The sequence below is a fragment of the Pongo pygmaeus genome, chromosome 12 (assembly GCF_028885625.2).
Source record: "Pongo pygmaeus isolate AG05252 chromosome 12, NHGRI_mPonPyg2-v2.0_pri, whole genome shotgun sequence".
Taxonomy (NCBI): Eukaryota; Metazoa; Chordata; class Mammalia; order Primates; family Hominidae; genus Pongo; species Pongo pygmaeus.
This window is the reverse complement of record NC_072385.2, coordinates 94,410,130-94,429,796: the sequence shown is the minus strand read 5'-3', so window position 1 is coordinate 94,429,796 and position 19,667 is coordinate 94,410,130. Positions and strand designations below refer to the sequence as shown.

Below are 19,667 nucleotides of genomic sequence, written 5' to 3'. Positions count from 1 at the left end.
GGGGGGTGCCTCCCAGTTAGGCTGCTCGGGGGTCAGGGGTCAGGGACCCACTTGAGGAGGCAGTCTGCCTGTTCTCAGATCTCCAGCTGCGTGCTGGGAAAACCACTGCTCTCCTCAAAGCTGTCAGACACGGACATTTAATTCTGCAGAGGTTACTGCTGTCTTTTGGTTTGTCTGTGCCCTGCCCCCAGAGGTGGAGCCTACAGAGGCAGGCAGGCAGGCCTCCTTGAGCTGTGGTGGGCTCCACCCAGTTCAAGCTTCCAGGCTGCTTTGTTTACCTAAGCGAGCCTGGGCAATGGCGGGCGCCCCTCCCCCAGCCTCGCTGCCGACTTGCTGTTTGATCTCAGACTGCTGTGCTAGCAATCAGCAAGACTCTGTGGGCGTAGGACCCTCTGAGCCAGGTGCAGGCTATAATCTCCTGGTGCACCATTTCCTAAGCCTGTCGGAAAAGCACAGTATTCAGGTGGGAGTGGCCCGATTTTCCAGGTGCCTTCTGTCACCCCTGGAAAGGGAACTCCCTGACCCCTTGCGCTTCCCGAGTGAGGCAATGCCTTGCCCCTGCTTTGGCTGGCGCACAGTGCACTCACCCACTGACCTGCGCCCACTGTCTGGCACTCCCTAGTGAGATGAACACGGTACCTCAGATGGAAATGCAGAAATCACCCGTCTTCTGCATTGCTCACGCTGGGAGCTGTAGACTGGAGCTGTTCCTATTTGGCCATCTTGGCTCCTCCCTCTCTGTGTTCACTCTTAAACAACTAAACATTTATTAAATTTGGATGATAAATTATAAGGTTACTATACCAATAAACCCCGAGCTGACACGAAAATAGGAAACAGGGCAAATTCTCTAAAATAGGGATCAGCAAACATGCCTATTCTTGTAAATAAAAGTTTTACTGGTACATAGCCACGTGTACATGGCTCATGTCTGTAATTCCAGCACTTTGGGAGGCCAAAGTGGGCAGATCACTTGAGCCCAGGAGTTCAAGACCAGCCTGGGCAACATGGTGAAACCCTGTGTCTACAAAAAATATAAAAATTAGCTGGGCTTGGTCTTGGTAGCATGTGCCTATAGTCCCAGTTACCCAGGAGGCTGAGGTGGGAGGAGGATCAATTGAGCCCAAGAGATCAAGGCTGCAGTGAGCTATGATCACACCATTGTCCTCAAGCCTGGGCAACAGAGTAAGACCAGTATTAAAAAAAACAAAAAAATTCAATGGCAGAATTGAGTAGCTAAGACAGAGGCCGTATGGCTCACAAAGCCTGAAGTATTACTATCTGACCCTTTATCGACAGTTTGCTGATCCTTGCTTTAAAACAGCACTGTCAGCCAGGCACAGTGGCTCAAGCCGGGTGTCGTGGCTCATGCCTGTAACCTCAGCACTTTGGGAGGCTGAGGTGGGCGGATCACCTGAAGTCAGGAGTTCGAGACCAGCCTGACCAATATAATGAAACACCATCTCTACTAAAAACACAAAAATTAGCTGGGCGTAGTGGCATGTGCCTGTAATCCCAGCTACTCGGGAGGCTGGGACAAGAGAATCGCTTGAACCCGGGAGGTGGAAGTTGCAGTGAGCTGAGATTGCGCCACTGCACTCCAGCCTGGGTAACAAGAGCAAAACTCCACCTCAAAACAACAAGAGCAACAAAACAAAGAAAACCCAGCATTGTCCAAAAGAACTTTCTGCATTGATGGAAATGATCTGTATCTGCAATATCCAATATGTTAGTCCCATACCACATGTACCTACTGATCACTTAAAATGTGGCCAGTGCAAATGAAAAACTGAATTTTGTTTGATTATACGTGTGTACAAAATGAAATATTTAAAATTTGGAGTTTTTAATTTTTTTAACTACCAGACAATAAAATGGATTTTTAAAGATACAGTTCTAGTAATTTTAACACATATATTAGATTGTGTAACCACCACCACCACCATCAGGAAATAAGAAAGTTCCATCACTGCAAAAACTCCAATGGAAGTCATAATCCTCCCTAAACCCTGGAAACACTAACATGTTCCCTATGACTACAGTTTTTCTTTTTGAGAATGCCATATAATTCATTCATTATATAACATCTTGAGATTCTTCTTTCACCAAGTTGTTGCATATATCATTCGTTTATTCCTTTTTATTGCTGAGTAGGGTTCCACTGCATGGATTTACCACAGTCATCCATTTACCAGTTGAAGGGTATCTGGGTTGTTTTCAGTTTTTGGCAAATACACAAAGAGCTGCTATAAACATTTGTATACAAGTTAGATAAATACCCAGGAGTGGGACTAGGTCATATCATATGGTAGGTATATGTTTAACTTTATAAGAAATTTCCCAACTTTCTAGAGTGACTGTACCATTTTTCATTCCCAGAAGCAACGCATGGTGGGGTTCCACTTGCTTCACATCCTTGCCAAGAGTTGGCATTGTATTTTTTATTTCATCCTAATAGGTATATAAATGCTATTTCACGGTGGTTTTAGTTTGCATTTCCCTGATGACTAATGATGCCTTTAGTCTATTCATGTGCTTACCTGCCATCCTTTGATAAACTGTTTTCCAGTCTTTCATCCATGTTTTAATTGGAATATTTATTTTCTTACTGAGTTATGAGCGTTCTTCATATATATATATGTATATATATATATTCTATATATGAGTCCTTTGTCAGATACATGATTTGCAATTTTTTTTTTTTGAGACGAAGTTTCACTCTTATCGCCCAGGCTAGGGTGCAATGGCGCAATCTTGGCTCATTGCAACCTCCACCTCCCGGGTTCAAGCGATTCTCCAGCCTCAGCCTCCCAAGTAGCTAAGATTACAAACGACTGCCACCACACCTGGCTAATTTTTTTGTATTTTTAGTAGAGATGAGGTTTCACCATGTTGGTCAGGCTGGTCTCAAACTCCTGACGTCAGGTGATCCGCCCGTCTTGGCCTCCCAAAGTGCTGGAGTTACAGGCACGAGCCACTGCACCCAGCCAAATGTTTTATTCCAGTCTGTAACTTATTCTTCATTCTTGTTAACAGTGTTTTTTGCAGAATTTATGAATTGAATTGTGCTCCCTACCAAATTCATATGTTGAAGTCCCAACCCCCAGTACTTTAGAACATGACTATATTCAGAGGAAGGGCATTTGAAGAGGTAATTAAGGTTAAATAAGTTATATGGGTTGGCCCTAATCCAACAAGACTGATGTCCCTTTAAGAAAAGGAAGAGATACCAGAGATATATATGCACAGTGAAAAGGCCATGTGAAGATGCACCAAGGCGGCGGCCATCTGCAAGCCAAGGAGAGAAGCTTCAGGAGAAATCAACCCTGCTGGCACCTTAACCTCGGACTTCCAGCCTCCAGAACTATGAGAAAATAAATTTCTACTGTTGAAGCCACCCAGTCTGTGGCATTTTGTTACGGCAGCCCTGCCAAACAAATATACAGAGCAAAAGTTTTTATTTTTGATAAAGTCCAATTTATCAATAGTTTATGAATTGTGCTTTTGGTATCATATCCAAGATCTTTTTGCTTAACTCCAGGTCACAAATATTTTCTCCTGTGTTTTCTTCTAAAAGTTTTGTTCTTACATTTAGTTTCATGATACATTTTGAGATAATTTTTGTGTAAGGTGTACAGTTTAGGTTTAGGTACTTTTTTTGCATGTATATGTCCAACTCTTTCTTATCATTTGTGGAAAAGTCAATTTTCCTTTCATTGAACTGACTTCCACCTTTGTCAAAAATGAATTGGCTATATTTCTGTGGATCTATTTCTGGACCCCATGTTGATCTATATTGATCTAGTGATTGTGTGTTTATCTCTTACCTACACTATACAGTCTTAATTAGTGTGATTTTTTTTGTTTTTTTTTTTTTTTTTTTTTTTTGAGACAGAGTCTCACTCTGTTGCCCAAGCTGGAGTGCAGTGATACAATCTCAGCTCGCTGCAACCTCTGCCTCCTGGGTTCAAATGATTCTCCTGCCTCAGCCTCTTGAGTAGGTGGGACTGCAGGTGTGCCACCACGCCTAGCTAATGTTTGTATTTTCAGTACAGATGGGGTTTTGCCATGTTGGCCAGGCTCATCGCCAACTCCTGACCTCAGGTGATCCACCCACCTTGGCCTCCCAAAGTGCCGGAATGACAGGCATGAGCCACCACCACGCCCGGCCGATTACTGTAGTTTTATAGTAAATTTTAAATTTACAATCACAATAATTTTGTGATTCCTCCAACTTTTTCTTTTTCAAAGTTGCTTTGGCAACAAAGGTCCTTTGCCTTTCCATATAAATTTGAGTCAGCTTGCCTGTTAAAAAAAAAAAAAATCTGCTGTTGGGACTTTTATTTGGAAGTACATTAAATCTATAGATCAATTTGCAAAGAACTGACATATTTACTATGTGGAGTCTTCCAATCCATGAACACTACTGGCAGGTGTCTCGTTTATTTAGATTTTGATATCTTTCATCAGTGCTTTGCAGTTATCAGCATACAGATCCTATACATAATTTCAATTTTGATTTTAAAAGCCACACATGGCTAGTGATAACTGCATTAGACAGCACAACTCTAAAATGTTTGAAACTGGAAATACTCAGAAATAGCATCACCATGCAATGTAACTCACTGTGAAACCACGCTATGTGCCAGTGTCACAGCACACAGGACTTTGGGCGTAAAGTGAAGTTTTGAAGAAATAGAAAAGATACAATGAAGAGACAATCAATAAAGAGCAAAGAACCCAACAGATGGACAGAAAAAATTACGAGACCATGAGAAAAGAGCAGATCTCCAAGCTGCCTTGAGTTCCTGACAACTTTCCAGTTCCATATATCATGTATCTTTACAATAGCCTCTCTTTTCTTAAGTTAACTTGAATGGCTCTTTGTTTCTTAAAACCAGATAATTAAAGATCTACATTTCTAGGACTACATGGTCCTAATTAAAAAAAAAAAATTAAAAAAACAGATTGAGGCTATCATTAACTTTCAAAAAATGCACTTAGCAGATAATAATTGGATATAGACATGGAAAATAATCTGTGAGTGATAAAAGAGTACAGACAGTTCCAACATATCAGTAATTTGTATTTCAAAGTTTAATTCTGAATTTTGGAATTCAAAAATGGACCTGTTCCATATCAATAACACTTTTAAATGGTAACTGGCAGACCACACTAATAATATGGATAAAACTTAACAGTAGCACTGAGTTTGGGAAAGCATAAGAGATCAGGTAACCAATTCCAACTTTGCACTATAGAAGCAATAGCAGCAGCATTTCTAGCCCAAAGGTGCTCAGACCCCAATGTGCGTAAACACCTTCCAAGATTTCACTTTCGGAAATAAGTTAGACTAGATATAAAATATCCTTCCATTACAAATATCTAGAAATAGCAGACAAGATACAACAAACACTCTTTTACATGCACTGAACTCACAAGCAAAGAAATTCACAGGTGGCACAAAGAGATGTAGCATAAACAGCTTTAAAAAATCTGTTAAATGTATTTACTGAATAAAATCAGAGCTGTAAACAAAAGCTCAAGCCATGACCTTAGATTAAACTTGAAATCTAGGGACTTCAGTTTTGATTTTTATTAGATGTGGTGAAAGCTGAAATTGGGACCACTGCATAAAGCCAGCAATGCCCTTGAAGAGTCACACCTCACAGGCAGGTTGGGGAAAAGGGCTCTATCCACAACAGGCAACTTGTTCAAATCAGGCCTTCACTAGAACCGAAGTATCTTCCCTGGAAATCCATAATCACAAGTCTGTCCCCAGTAGAGTATAGGGTTAAAATCTACACTGATTTTGAGGTCCAGGAGCCTCAAGTCAAGAAATAAATTTAAGTTGTTTCTGGGTTGGTGGTAACACAAGGCACTTGGCAGAGGGAGAAACAAATTCTCTGTAGATAAACACATCTTCAACCCATACTCCAGGAAATTACTATATAATATTATTAGGCAGATATGAGCTTAAAACAAAATTATCAAGCATAAAAGGAAACAAACCACCAGAGCAGCAAAAACTATGAAAAACCAAATTAAATCCGCAGAAGTTAAATTTTAGGAATTAAAAGATACATAACATTACAATCAAGTATGCTTTAAAAGTTTAAAGAAATAAAAGAAGGTATTAAATACACAGGTCAGATTTTTTTAAAGTTAACACTAGAAATAAATAAATACATGGGTCAGAAACAAGAGGCTAACAAAAATGACTTGGCAGACAGGATAAAAAGAACAAAATAGAATTTCTAGAAATAAAAAATGAAATTAAAAACCTAACTGGTGTACACAGACATAAAATTAGACAAAATGGCAGATCTGAAGCAGCAAAGAGAGCAAGAGATAGAAAATGAGAGATTAAGAGACACGAAGAATAGAATAAGAAAATATACATCTAATTAAACAAGGAAGGAAGACAGAACCAATATTTCAAGAGACCATGGCTAAAATTTTTCCAGAATGGGTAAAAGACATAAAACCTCAGATTCAGGAGCACAGTCTCAAGGAGAGTAAATAAACAAGAAATCCACATCTAGACACACTACATGAGACTGCAAAAAAACTAAAGAAAAAGAAATGATCTTTAAAAGCACTCAGAGAAAAGGAGTCAGATTATCCACAAAAGAACAACAATTAGACTTTTCAGAGAAAAAAGAAAGCCAGAAAGACTGTAGAAAATACAGTGCTGAAAAAAAGTTAAGTCAATCTAGAATTATATTATCAGGTAAAACATTATTCAGTAAAATAGGGCAAAATAAAGACACTTTCTAACAAACACCAAGGGTTCACCGCCAAAAGATGTGCAATAACATATTCTTCTAAAGGATGTATTTCAGGATCAAAAAAGACTCAGAAAGAAAGTTTAAAATGCAAGGAGCATCAAATAAACTAGCAATCTTGGGTAGAGATAAACATTGATGACTGTAAAAAAACAATAATGTCTATGCAATTTTTTAAAAACTAGAACTCAAATATGGGGCAAAATACCATGGAAATGGGAAGGTGGAAGTACAATTAAATTGCTCTGAAGACTATACAGTTTGGGAAGTGGACAGAGTTAGTGAATAATTTGGGGTCTTAGGTTAGGTATGTATATTAAATTATTAAGATCAACATCTAGAATAATGATAGTATATAACAGTGATTCTTAATTGAGGATACTACCCCCATAAAAATGGAAAGGAGGTGTTTGGAAATGTGGAGGGATATTTTGGGTTGTCTCAATAACTGGGGATGATAATAGTATTTGGTAGGTAGGACCCAATGATTTTTAAAGTCCTGTTGTGCCTTCAGATTGCCACATGATAATCCTGGCCAAAATGCCAGTAGCACCTACACTGAGAAATACTGTATACACCTACCAAAAAATGAAATTTAAACAACTCAGCATGGAAATTAAACAACTCAATACAAACCACTTGTAGATCTGCTTTAAATCACAGTCTTGGCTTCCACACCACGCAGACTCTGAATCAGCAGATCTGAGGTGAGCCCCAGGAACCTATGGTTTTAATACCACTCAAGTGACTGATTCAATCAATAGCCTATCAATCACACTTGAGAAACACCCTAGTCTAATAAGCATGAAATGGCAGATGAATGCGGTTTAAGAGACTCCCATTTCAGCGACAGGCACTGGAGGAAGGGATGCCCAGGGCTGAGAAAAAGTCTAGCAACAGGGAGTAAGTGGTGGCAGAAATTCATGTACATATATCAAGTGTCCCCAAATCAGAAACTGGAGATCAGAAGAAAAAGAGCTTTTCTAAGATTAAAAACATATAAGTAGAGCAGTGCTTTACATAAAATTAAAAAAAAACATACTGGAAATGAAAATACAACAGGATAGTTCAGGAAAACATCAATAAAGTAACTAAATCCACAACCTAAAAATCAATCGCCCTATAAACACGATGGGAAAGTCTGTCTTCAGAAATCCTGCCCATACTCTGACTGACATACATCTCTTGAGTAATGACCTTATTCACCAATTTCTAACATCTGTGATATGACTGCCTGGAGCAGCAGAACAGTACTTCTAAAACGTGTTAAATATATTCTGGAAAAAAAAAAAAGAGTTCTTGGTTAAGTATTAGAAATAATACATACTATAGGCCGGGCACGGTGGCTCAAGCCTGTAATCCCAGCACTTTGGGAGGCCAAGGCAGGCAGATCACGAGGTCAGGAGATGAAGACCATCCTGGCTAACACAGTGAAACCCCATCTCTACTAAAAAAATACAAAAAAATCAGCCGGGCATGGTGGCGGGTGCCTGTAGTCCCAGCTACTCGAGAGGCTGAGGCAGGAGAATGGCGTGAACCCAGGAGGCAGAGCTTGCAGTGAGCCAAGATCGTGCCACTGCACTCCGGCCTGGGCGACAGAGCAAGACTCCGTCTCAAAAAAAAAAAAAAAAAAAAGAAATAATACATACTATACTCTCCTCCTAGAGATCAACTGTGCACACCAGCACATTAAAAGATTCTGAAAGTTCTGTGGCAAAAAAACCCATTTACTTTTGTTTGACTCTTCATCTCCCACCATTATTTGACTAAGGACCCCTAAAACTCCCCAATTTATCAGAAAATTTAGGATTTAGAAAAACACATTCACTTAAGTAAACACTGTCTATTCACTACTATATCCTTGGCACCTTGAACAGTGCCTGGAAGACAACAGGTGCTCGAAATGTTTGCTGAATGAGTAATTAAAATCAGTTGTGTGCTGGTAAATGTTTAAAAAAACAGCTTGGGGGAATGAAGGCAGAATGAGCATTGATTTCTAACATTTTCATGGTGTAAACACTCCCACCAAGGCAGATCACAACCTACCAACCTAGCATCTCTGCACATGGAGTTGGGAAGAGATGCTCATAATCTCGCTGGTACAAAAGTCTCCTGGACATCACTGATTAAAATGTCAAAATGGGCCAGGCGTGGCTCACATCTGTAATCCTAGCACTTTGGGAGGCCGAGGCAGGCAGATCACGAGGTCAAGAGATGGAGACCATCCTGGCCAACACGGTGAAAGTCCGTCTCTACTAAAAATACAAAAATTAGCTTGGCATGGTAGCGCGCGCCTATAGTGCCAGCTACTCGGGAGGCTGTGGTAGGAGAATCGCTTGAACCCGGGAGGTGGAGGTTGCAGTGAGCCGAGATTGCGCCACTCCACTCCAGCCTGGCAATACAGCGACACTCCGACTCAAAAAAAAAAAAAAAAAATTACAGTGAAGCTTATTTAATGCAAATGCAGAATATTACTTCTCTAACGAGTATCCCTGGGGAATGAAGACTAAGTTTTCCAGATAATGCGATAAATGTTAAGTGAAAAATGCATATTTTTTAATTCAAAAAAGAAACATTGTATGTTTATTAAGCATGTGATACAAAATTTAACATTTTCTGCTAACTCAATATTGCCTATTATATAAATTATCTATAAAGCATCCCAAAGTGACGCTCTTAAATTAGACACATAAAGGTATTTGCCCCTATACTAAATCATGTTTTAAGCCTGGGGCCCAAGGCTGGGCTTCAGTGAGCCCAAGAATTCCTAACACTGAATACAAACTGATATATGTTTTATATTTCTTGCTGAGAAAAATGTTTACAGACTCCATTAGGTGTCACTATGGTCTGAATGGGTCCCTCAAAGCTTATGTGTTGGAAACTGAATCCCCAGTGTAACAGTATTGGCAGGTGGGGTGATTGGGTCATGAGGCCAGAGAATGAATTAATGTCATTTCTGAGGAAGTAGGTTGTTTATCTTGAGACTGAGTTGGTTATAAAAGTGAGTTTGGCTCCCTTCTGCTCTCTTGATCTTTTGCCCTTACTCTTCCACTTTCTGCCATGGGATGACACAGTACAAAGACCCTAACTGGATGCCATCACCATGCTCTTGGACTTTCCAGCCTCCAAAACTGTGAGCCAAATAAATCTTTGATCTTTATAAATTACCCAGTCTCGGGTATTCCATTATAACAGCATAAAGTGGACTAAGCCAGGTGTCCATAAGGTTAAGAACCAATTCTCTAAGTAAATCTAGGCTGTTCTGCTTACTTAATTTGAAGCATTTTGATTTTCTCCCTCTCTCTCATCAGGCTGTTAGTGGTTATTTCTTACTGACTGTGTGTACAGCATCCCCACCTGCAGTTTGTTTTGAGTTAGAGAAATTGATTAAGTGAGCTCATCAGAAAATGTTTTCATTAAATCACTGAGGACTTCACCTGTGAATGTAGAGAATAAAACACAAAAATGTACAAACTGGTGGCAAATGTGTAAAATAAACAGAATGTTTACACAGCTGATGGTAGTCCAGATTAGGTATATTATAAAAACACAACATATTCTACCCAATAAAATCTCTTATCTCCTTAGAAGCCTTTTATTTAATTTCCATCTTACAACAGAATATACTTTTCAAATGTATCAGTCATAAAACTTAGAACCTATCCATTTCAGAATCCCGTTTTTACCTGTAGTCATTACAATCTATCCATTTTTTTAAAAAAAGCTATGTATAGCAAACTTCATTTTTTAAAATTTTAATTTTTTAAAATAATTTTTGTGCAGGGCCCATGCTAATCTTCTCTGTATCATTCCAATTTTAGTATATGTGCTCCCAAAGTGAGCAACAAACTTCATTTTTTAAGATCACTTATGTTTAAATCTGGGGTGAATGAACCAATTTCTAGAATTTGTGCCTACTATTTGAGGGCTGGATCTGCACCTGACCTTTGGTATATGCAGGAGACTGGTTCCAGGACCCCTGAGTGTACCAAAATCCACACTTGCTCAAGTTCCATAGCAGGCCCTGCAGAACCTGTATATATGAAAAGTCAGCCATATATATATGGGTTTCACATTACACAAATACCAAGTTTGGTTGAAAAAAATCTGCATATGTGGACGTGTGTAGTTCAAGTTCAAGCCTGTGTTGTTCAAGGGTCAGCTGTATATCTTTCATTAAAATCAGTGAAATGAGAAGGACATACATATGCTTTTTCATGACACAAAATTTCAAAGTAAATTAAATTTATTTATAACTAAGTTCCATCAAGGCTTTGAACATTACTCTTACAAAGCACTCCTAGCAATATTAGAAACTTTTGTTATGCTTTATAAAAATTTTTCTACCATTACTCCTCTCGCTAAAAATCTGCCTACTACGAGAGAATGGCCAATATGAATACCACTGTTTTCACATTTCTCCTGTTCCCAATACCCTTCAACAACATCTGATTTGCTTCTGTTACTGCTGGACATTTACTTCAATTGCATTATAGTAATCTTGGGAGAAACATAAAGGAGGAACCAGGGAAAGGCAGAACAACTTCTAAGGACACGTTGCACTACAGCAAGCCTGAAATGAGCACAGCTTGAACTAAGGTCATTTAATGAGAATGGAGAGAAACGGTTAAAAATCCTACTTTATCCCAGGTTTTCTAGACTGTGGTTCTCCAGAACAAAAATTCACAAGAGCCACATTATTTTTTGCTTGGGTAACTATTTCCAAGTATAAATAGCTATGTTTTCTGTTGTGCTTTTAATCCAGAGGTGTCTAGAACAGTCCTCAAGGGAAGGGGTGATACTGGAGGAGGGCCGTTCCTCTTCACAGAGCCGGACCTGAGCTCACTCAGTCAGCCAAGTATCAAAACAGCACATTCACAAATAAGTTATAAAAGAGCTTGGCCAGACGGACAGGAGAAAGAAATGTAAGACCAGATTATGGAGAAACGAAGAGGGCCACTTCAGGGAATAAAACAGGCAGAACGTGGTTATGATGCCAAGGATAAAACTAAACAGAAAAAGGCCTGGCAGCAACTAGATCTTTGATAATAACCAGTTTCTATCACCCTTTGTCAGTGCTATATCCTCCTCCCAAAGTTTCTTGAGACTGGCCTGGAAAGGGGCTTTCCTGTGCATCAGGAGGAATTTGAATCCATCAGACTCTAATTATTCTTCCAGAAATAGGAAAATCATAATGTAACTCTTAACATCTGAAACAAAAATGGAACAAAAGAATGATTCCACTATGACAGCAATTATTTTTAAGACCAGATAACATACCAGTTCAGATATACACTGATGAAATTAAACAACCTTCCAGCATTCTAATATCCAGTTTAATTAAAAAAAAGAGATGGATGCCATTGTTTCCACTCAAGAAATAACACCAACTCATAATGAAGTACTAATATCGTAATGTGCAATAAACCCACCTGCAAAGGGATCTGTTGTATAAAAATTACCAAAGAAATTAAGCAACATAGCTTGCTGCTGACAAATCTAAGCAAGTATATAAAAAGTGGATTTTACCAAACAACCTACATGCACGTACACACACACACACACACACACACACACACACACACACACACACACATTTTTTAAATAATGGTTTTATTCAGGCTACACAGCAAGTATTAATAAGCTTTTCCGCTATCTGATAATGCTGGCTTTTTAATCTGAAAAAGAAAACGGAATGCTTCTGAAACTCTTCTTTTATACAATAGAGAAATTACATAATTTGACCTCATGAGGCTAAACTATCAGCTCCCTTTCTCACTATTAGGGTTAGCTAATTTGTCTTCCTGCTTACTGCTTTTGTTCTTTTAGGATGAATGTAATTTCCCAAATATAAGACACTCCTGTTATCCTATTTATCCATTACCATTTACTGTGACATAACAAAACTTTGTTTACTAAAACTTACTGTAGCGCTCTACATTTCAATTTTCAATTTTCTCACACTCATTATTGAAAGAATCAGACACTCAAATATGCTACATTATAAAGGGCTCTGGAAAACACTATCAAATAATTCTTTCCATCTGTTTAGTTAAAACGAGGGGGAGAAACTGAGATTTCAATTACTCTTCAAAATATTTTGATATGTATGCTTTATTTAAAGCCTGAAAGCTTTAGTATACACAAGACTAGAGCTGTTAAAAAGTTCAGATGATAGATACAGTGTTCATTATGTAGAATATATGTATACTTAAATATTAAAATATCGGGAAAAGGGGAAGGGAAATACAAGTTTGGTTTTTGGGGTTTTTTGTTTGTCTGTTTTGAGACAAGATCTCACTCTGTTGCACCAGCTGGAATGCAGTGGCATCATCATAGCTCACTGCAGCCTCTTAACTCCTGGGCTCAAACAATCTTCCTGCCTTGGACTCCGGAGCAGTTGGAACTACAGGCATGCACCACCACACCTGGCTAATTTTAAAATTTTTTAATGTAGAAATGGGGTCTCACGATGTTGCCCAGGCTGATCTCAAACTCCTGGCCTCAAGTGATCCTCCCACCTCGGCCTCACGAAGTGTTGGGATTATAGGTGAGCCACTGCACCCGGCCTACAAGTATTTGTATACCAATAGCTTAATATTCCATAGTCCACTTAGGTAAAATAAGATAAAAGACAATTCAGTTTACATTTCTGAACTTCTACCAGTATCTTTTACTCAAGGCAATGTGCTTTAACTTCAAGCCCCAAATTTTTAACTTACGAAAGTTTTTCATAAAACAATTTTAGCAAAAATACTAGCCCAGAAACAGCATCTCTCTTCACCTCTTATAAGAGACCAAAGAGTCATTCTTACTATCTAAGGTAAATACATCTCAATTTAAGAGATCTATTACTTGATCTAAAAGACCATTTGCTTTTGAATGATTTAGTAGTATGTACTGACTATTATTGGACTTAGCTAAGTTGTAACACATACCAATAAATGGTTGGATTTCACATCACCCTTGCCACAATAAATGACAACTTTTTATCAATTTAAAAACTTGAAATTTCAAGTCAAAATAAAGAAATGATTCTTTTTAAACTTGCTGAGGTTCATCATGCTACATATCTAAACCAGTAAAAATGGATAGTGTAATGTCTCTCAACCAAGACTTTGACACTAAAAAAAAATCCTATATAGTACTCACCAACTTCATAAAATGTGCTTTAAAACAATATTAAGAATTAGTGACTACAAACATAAGAGAATTCAGTAAGATAGTAACCTATAAAAAGAATATACAAAGATCAATAATCTTCATATATACAACATATTATAATACAAACAACAGCAAAAATAAAGACTTCATTTCCAATAGCAACTAAATAAAATATTTATATATTTTCACTTAATCACAAATGTGCAAACTTAAAGAAAACTTTAAAAACCTTTAAAGAAATGAAAGTAGAATTGAATGAAAAGAAAGTTATAATCATATTCTTAAGAGAGGCTAAACATCATAAAGGTATCAACTCTTCTTAAGGTATTATAATTCATACAAACCCAATAAAAGTATCAATTTTTTTCCTCCAGGAACTAGAAAGGCTGATTCTAAAGATCTTATTGAAAAATAAACAAGCAGTAATTGCCAGGAAAACTCTGAAAATGAAAAGCAATGAGAAAACAGCTCTAACAATATAACTTTATATGGCCTCAAGAACTAAAAGTACACGAGTGGCAAATGAATAGACAGACCAGTGGGACAAAATACAAAGTCCGGAAATACACCCATACAAAGAATTCTTAGAAACAGAGGAGATAATCCAATGGAAAAATGGACAAGTATGTGAAAAAGAAAAGAAATACAAATGGCCCTTGAATATATGATAAGCTGAAAACAGAAATGCAAACAAAAAATATACAGTGAGATAGTGTTTCTTATCAGATTGGCAAAATCTGATTTAAGTCCAACCACTTGTCAAGCTGTAGGGAAAAGTGGGCATTCCAAGGACCCTCATATATTGCTGCTGAAATGCAAAATGCAAGATGTATATAAAGGGAATCCAATAATATCAATCAAAATTACAGATGCATGTACCCTTTCACCTAGCAAACACCCTTCTAGGAAATGAAACCATCAGGAAACCTACATACATACGAAATACACATGTACAAGCTTAATCACTATGAAATTGCCTGTAATAGCAAAAGACTGAACAAATTCAAGTGCAAAAGGACTGGCTGAATTAACTACAGCATATACCAACAAATGAATACTATATAGTAAAAAAAGAAAAAAAAAGATAAGGAAGGTCTTTATATACTGACTGATATAACGAGAGAACTCCATGGAATAAAAATAAAGAAACCAGGGTGCAAAGTATTAGTGTGAATTAGCCTTTTGCATAAAGTCTAAAGGAATAAACAGAAACTAACAAAAATTAATAAAAATATAGTTAGTAACACATATAACGAACTAAGGAGAAGGGACAGATGGGGATGGGTGGGAAACAAGACTTCTCAGGGGATACTTTTTAAAAACAGCACTTTGCATTTTGAGACATGTAAATACATGCATTCTTTATTAAAATTATAAATTAAATTTGAAATAAAAAGATAAGAAATTGGTGGCATGGTTAATATTTGGCCGAAAAAAATTTACTAAACCATGGTGTAAGCCTTTCCTTTGACGGTTTCAGGAATAATTAAAATAATAATAACAATAATAATGATAATAATTGGCCAGGCATGGTGGCTCATGCCTATAACCCCAGCACTTTGGGAGGCTGATGTGGGTGGATCACTTGAGGTCAAGAGTTCGAGACCAGCCTGGCCAACATGGCGAAACCCTGTCTCTACCAAAAAATATGAAAATTAGCCAGGTGTGGTGGTGCACACCTATAGCTCCAGCTACTCGGGAGGCTGAGGCAGGAGAATCGCTTGAACCCAGGAGGTGGAAGTTGCAGTGAGCTGAGATCATGCCATTGCACTCCAGCCTGAGACAAAGCAAGACTGTCTCGTTAAAAAAAAAAAAAGAAGAAGAATTGTGTGAAACATAAACATCACAAATGCAATCACACTTGTCAATCTGCTCATACTAAATTTCCAATCTATCAATTAAAACTAAAGAATGTACTATGCTTTGAAAACGTATGTTGTACTATGTAACAAAAAGCCACATTGTTTACCTTGTTCAAGCTTAGTTGTACTTTATATGTCACTAAGAAGCCAGCAAGAAGAGTACCACTTGTGACAGGCAGTAAATACTTCAGACGACACAGACAAGGTTTTTAATAACAGCCAGTTCAGTGCAGGTCAGGCTAGGATTATGCTAAAACTGGTAGGCTTAAGGTAGTGCGCAGCAGCCTTCAATCCAGTCAAAGAATGAAAGCCTCAGAGGAAAGGCCATTTCCAACATACATCACATCTCTTTAACAAAATAAAAACACACGGGAACCATCTCATTTCCATCTTTGAGATGACTCGGAGTTTTGTTCAAGCCAAGAGGAAGACAAAAGTCTACATGTAGCACCTCAGTAACATAAATGAGTACAGCTGATTTTCAAGTATTTTAGGAACTTAAGTAGTTAAATGCAAGGATTTGAGGCGGTATTTTAGTGAAGCCTGCCTAGCTACCTAGCAGCAGGGTCAGACAAGCCTGGCAATAACTTTTAGAGAATCAGAATCTAAGTCACAGCCATATCACTCAGAGAAATCTGAGTTCTTACATAGAAACTATGCCAAAAAGTTAAGGGCTCCTGTTACAAGCATACATTTTAGTGTTTATTACAAGAGACTGCTGTAAGTAGGATCTTTGTTCTCATATCTAACTAAGATCTAGCCAGGTACATAATATTTATATGGGGGAAGGTTTAATGTGGTTTAAAAAGAGGATATTTTATATTTCTGGAAACATTTAGAGGCATGCTCACAAAAAGAAAAACAAGCTGGTAAGTTTATAAGACAATTTCCCCAGACTTCAGTAAGCTCAGACCCATATAACCAACAAGACAATGCTACTGACACCCATGTACCTCAAATTAATCCCCCCAAAAACCCTGCTATTCCTTAGGTGTAGTGACACCACCCAACATCTTGCAACTGCCCAAGGGAGAACCCTATAACCCAACACCTTAACCCTCCCCATCCCTCCATTCACAAAATTATAAATGTCTATTGTATGTTTTTAACTTCTCTGTTTCTATTACCAGTGCCCTAGAGTTCAGGCCACCATAATCTCTTCTCTGGAATACTACAGTCTCCAGTCTTGACTCTACCATCCATGCATCGACGCTTTCACGTTTATTAGCGTAAGTTGCTCATAATATTTTAAAGTACTGCTAAATTAGTAGGTATGCTCTTTATATTTGCAACAATAATTAACAAATAATATTTATGCCTTCTCTTTTATTTCTTGGGTGTTCTTACCAGGTTTTTCTTTTTTACATATCTTTTCAAATGTTGAGCTTAGGTTTTATTGATTCCCCCCCCCTTCCCCTTCATTTAGTTCCTGTTCCTCCTTATTATTTACATTTCCAGTGCCTATGAGTTTACTCTGCTCTTTTTTTAATTCCTTGGTGTTCATACTTAATCATTTTATTTTTTATTTTTTTTATAAGTGAATTTATTATTATAAATTATGACTGGAAGTCCTGCTTTATTTATATCTATAGCTTTAATCGTTTTTCATCAAAATAGATACCGTATAATTTTCACTGTAATTTCCTCTTTAACCAATGAGTAATACAGTAATTTTCAGCTTCCAAAAGAAAGGTATCTGGCCAAAATACAGTAGCAGAAAGCAGCTATACCCTTTCACCTAAAAAAAAGCTTTAAAAATGAACAAAACATATAACACTTAGTCTTTAGATATGAAATATCGGTTAGCACACTACAGTGATTCCTTAAAAAAGAAAAATAAAATCCTACAGAGTTTTACAATTCTCCCGGCTTATATTCTAGAGACAGTTTCCAGGCCTCAGTGCAGGGCAAGGGAACCCAGATGGAGCCTGATGGTCACCCTAAGTTGAGATGATGAAGCTAAGAATACAGGAAAATGAAGAAAGCTAGAATTCGTAGGAAAGAGTATCAAAACAGAGAGAACTACACAGACAGGAAGGTGAGGGGGGTGTCCCATCTTCATCTCAAAATTTCAGCTCAATACCAATCCCCATATCCTTGTGAGGAAACACGCAAGGCCTAGAGCAGAGTCACCAGAAAGGAAGAGAGAGAACAATTACCAAAGATTTCTAAGGGTTGGGAATAGTTCATGCTCTCACTGGCCGGACTGGAAAACTTCACAATTTAAGAGACACCAGGTAGAATACTCAGAAGAATACTGTCTTAATATTGGAGAAAATTAGCTCTAGGCTACCAGCTGCTCTGTTCCCACCTAACTGAGCTTTGAAATAATACCTGCAAGGCCAGGCGCCGTGGTTCATGCCTGTAATCCTAGCACTTTGGGAGGCCAAGGCAAGTGGAGCGCTTGAGCTGAGGAGTTTGAGACCAGCCTGGGTGACACGGCGAAACCCATCTCTACAAAAAAATAGCCAGGCATGGTGGCCCGTGCTTGTAGTCTCAGCTGCTTGGGGGGATTAGGTGGGCATTTCGCTTGAGCAGGAGAGGTTGAGGCTACAGTGAGCCAAGATGGCAATACTGCACTCCGGCCTGGGTGACAGGAGTGTGACCCTGTCTCAGAAAAAACAAATACAAGAATCTGTTTCTGAAGTAATTTCACTGCACCACAGAAAAAAGCCCTAGAATACTAACAGGAATACAAAAATATCCAGGGCACAGAGTAAAATTCACAATGTCTGAAATACAACAGAAATTACTAATCATGTAAAAAAAGTAAGAAAATACAACCTATAAGGTAAGAAGAAAAATCAATAAAACAGATTCAAAAACAGAATTAGCAGACAGACATTAAACTAGCTATAATAACTACATTCCATATGTGCAAGAAGTAAAGACTAAGCCATTAAATAGAAACACGGACTACGAAAAAACCCAAATCATATTAATACATGAAAACTAAAATAACTGAGATTAAACTACAATGGATAGAATAACAACAGATCAGACATCACAGAAGAAAAGATTAGTGAACTTGAAAAAAACGGTAATAGAAACTACAGTCTTTTTTCTGTCTGGAAAAAATGAACAGAGAGCATCAATTAGTTGTGGGATAATTTCAAGTAGACTAAGAAACAGGTAATGAGCAAAATTTTTTTGATTAATTGCCAAATTTTTTCCAATTTTGAAGAAAACCATAAACCTACACCTCCAAGAAACTTAATGAACTCCCAGCAAGAGAAATGAGCAGAAAGCTACATTAGACATATCATAATCAAATTGCTTATAAAGAGAAATATATCAAAATTTGTGATACACAGCTAAAATAGTACTTAAAAGGAAACACAGCAACAAATGCTCGTATAAGGGAAAAAAGAAAGGAAACAGGAAATCAGTGACTTCAGTTTCCTCCTTAAGAAACTAAAGTAAAGCAAATGGCCAATGAACCTCAAGTAAGCAGAAGAAAAAAAATAAGATCAGAGTGTACATCAATTAAATAGAACAGAAAAACAATAAAGAAAAATCCATTAAACCAAAAATTGGGTCTTTGAGAAAAATCAATAAAATTAAGGCTGTTACCTCTAAGAAGATAAACTTCTAGCCAAACTAATCAGAAAAAAAAGACAGTCCAAAAGAAAAAAGAAAAAAAAAAAAAGAGAGAAGATACAAATTTACCAATGTTGGGAAGTAGAGACATGACATCACTACAGATTGTACATATATTAAAAGGATAATGAGAAAATATTATAAATAATTTTATGCCATTAAATTTCAACTTGGATGAAATGAATGAATTCTTTGAAAGACACAAACTACCGAATCTCATTAAAGAAATAAACTAAATAGCCCTATATTT

The 19,667-nt window shown here is 37.6% G+C and overlaps 1 protein-coding gene and 1 pseudogene across 5 annotated transcripts in view; both read right to left on the bottom strand.

Moving 5' to 3' along the window:
- MAP4K3 (mitogen-activated protein kinase kinase kinase kinase 3) overlaps window positions 1-19,667 on the bottom strand; it is a 199,589-nt gene that overhangs the window by 146,072 nt on the left and 33,850 nt on the right. The gene's annotated exons all lie outside the window — the stretch shown is intronic.
- LOC129030930 (U6 spliceosomal RNA) lies at window positions 10,540-10,636 on the bottom strand (annotated as a pseudogene).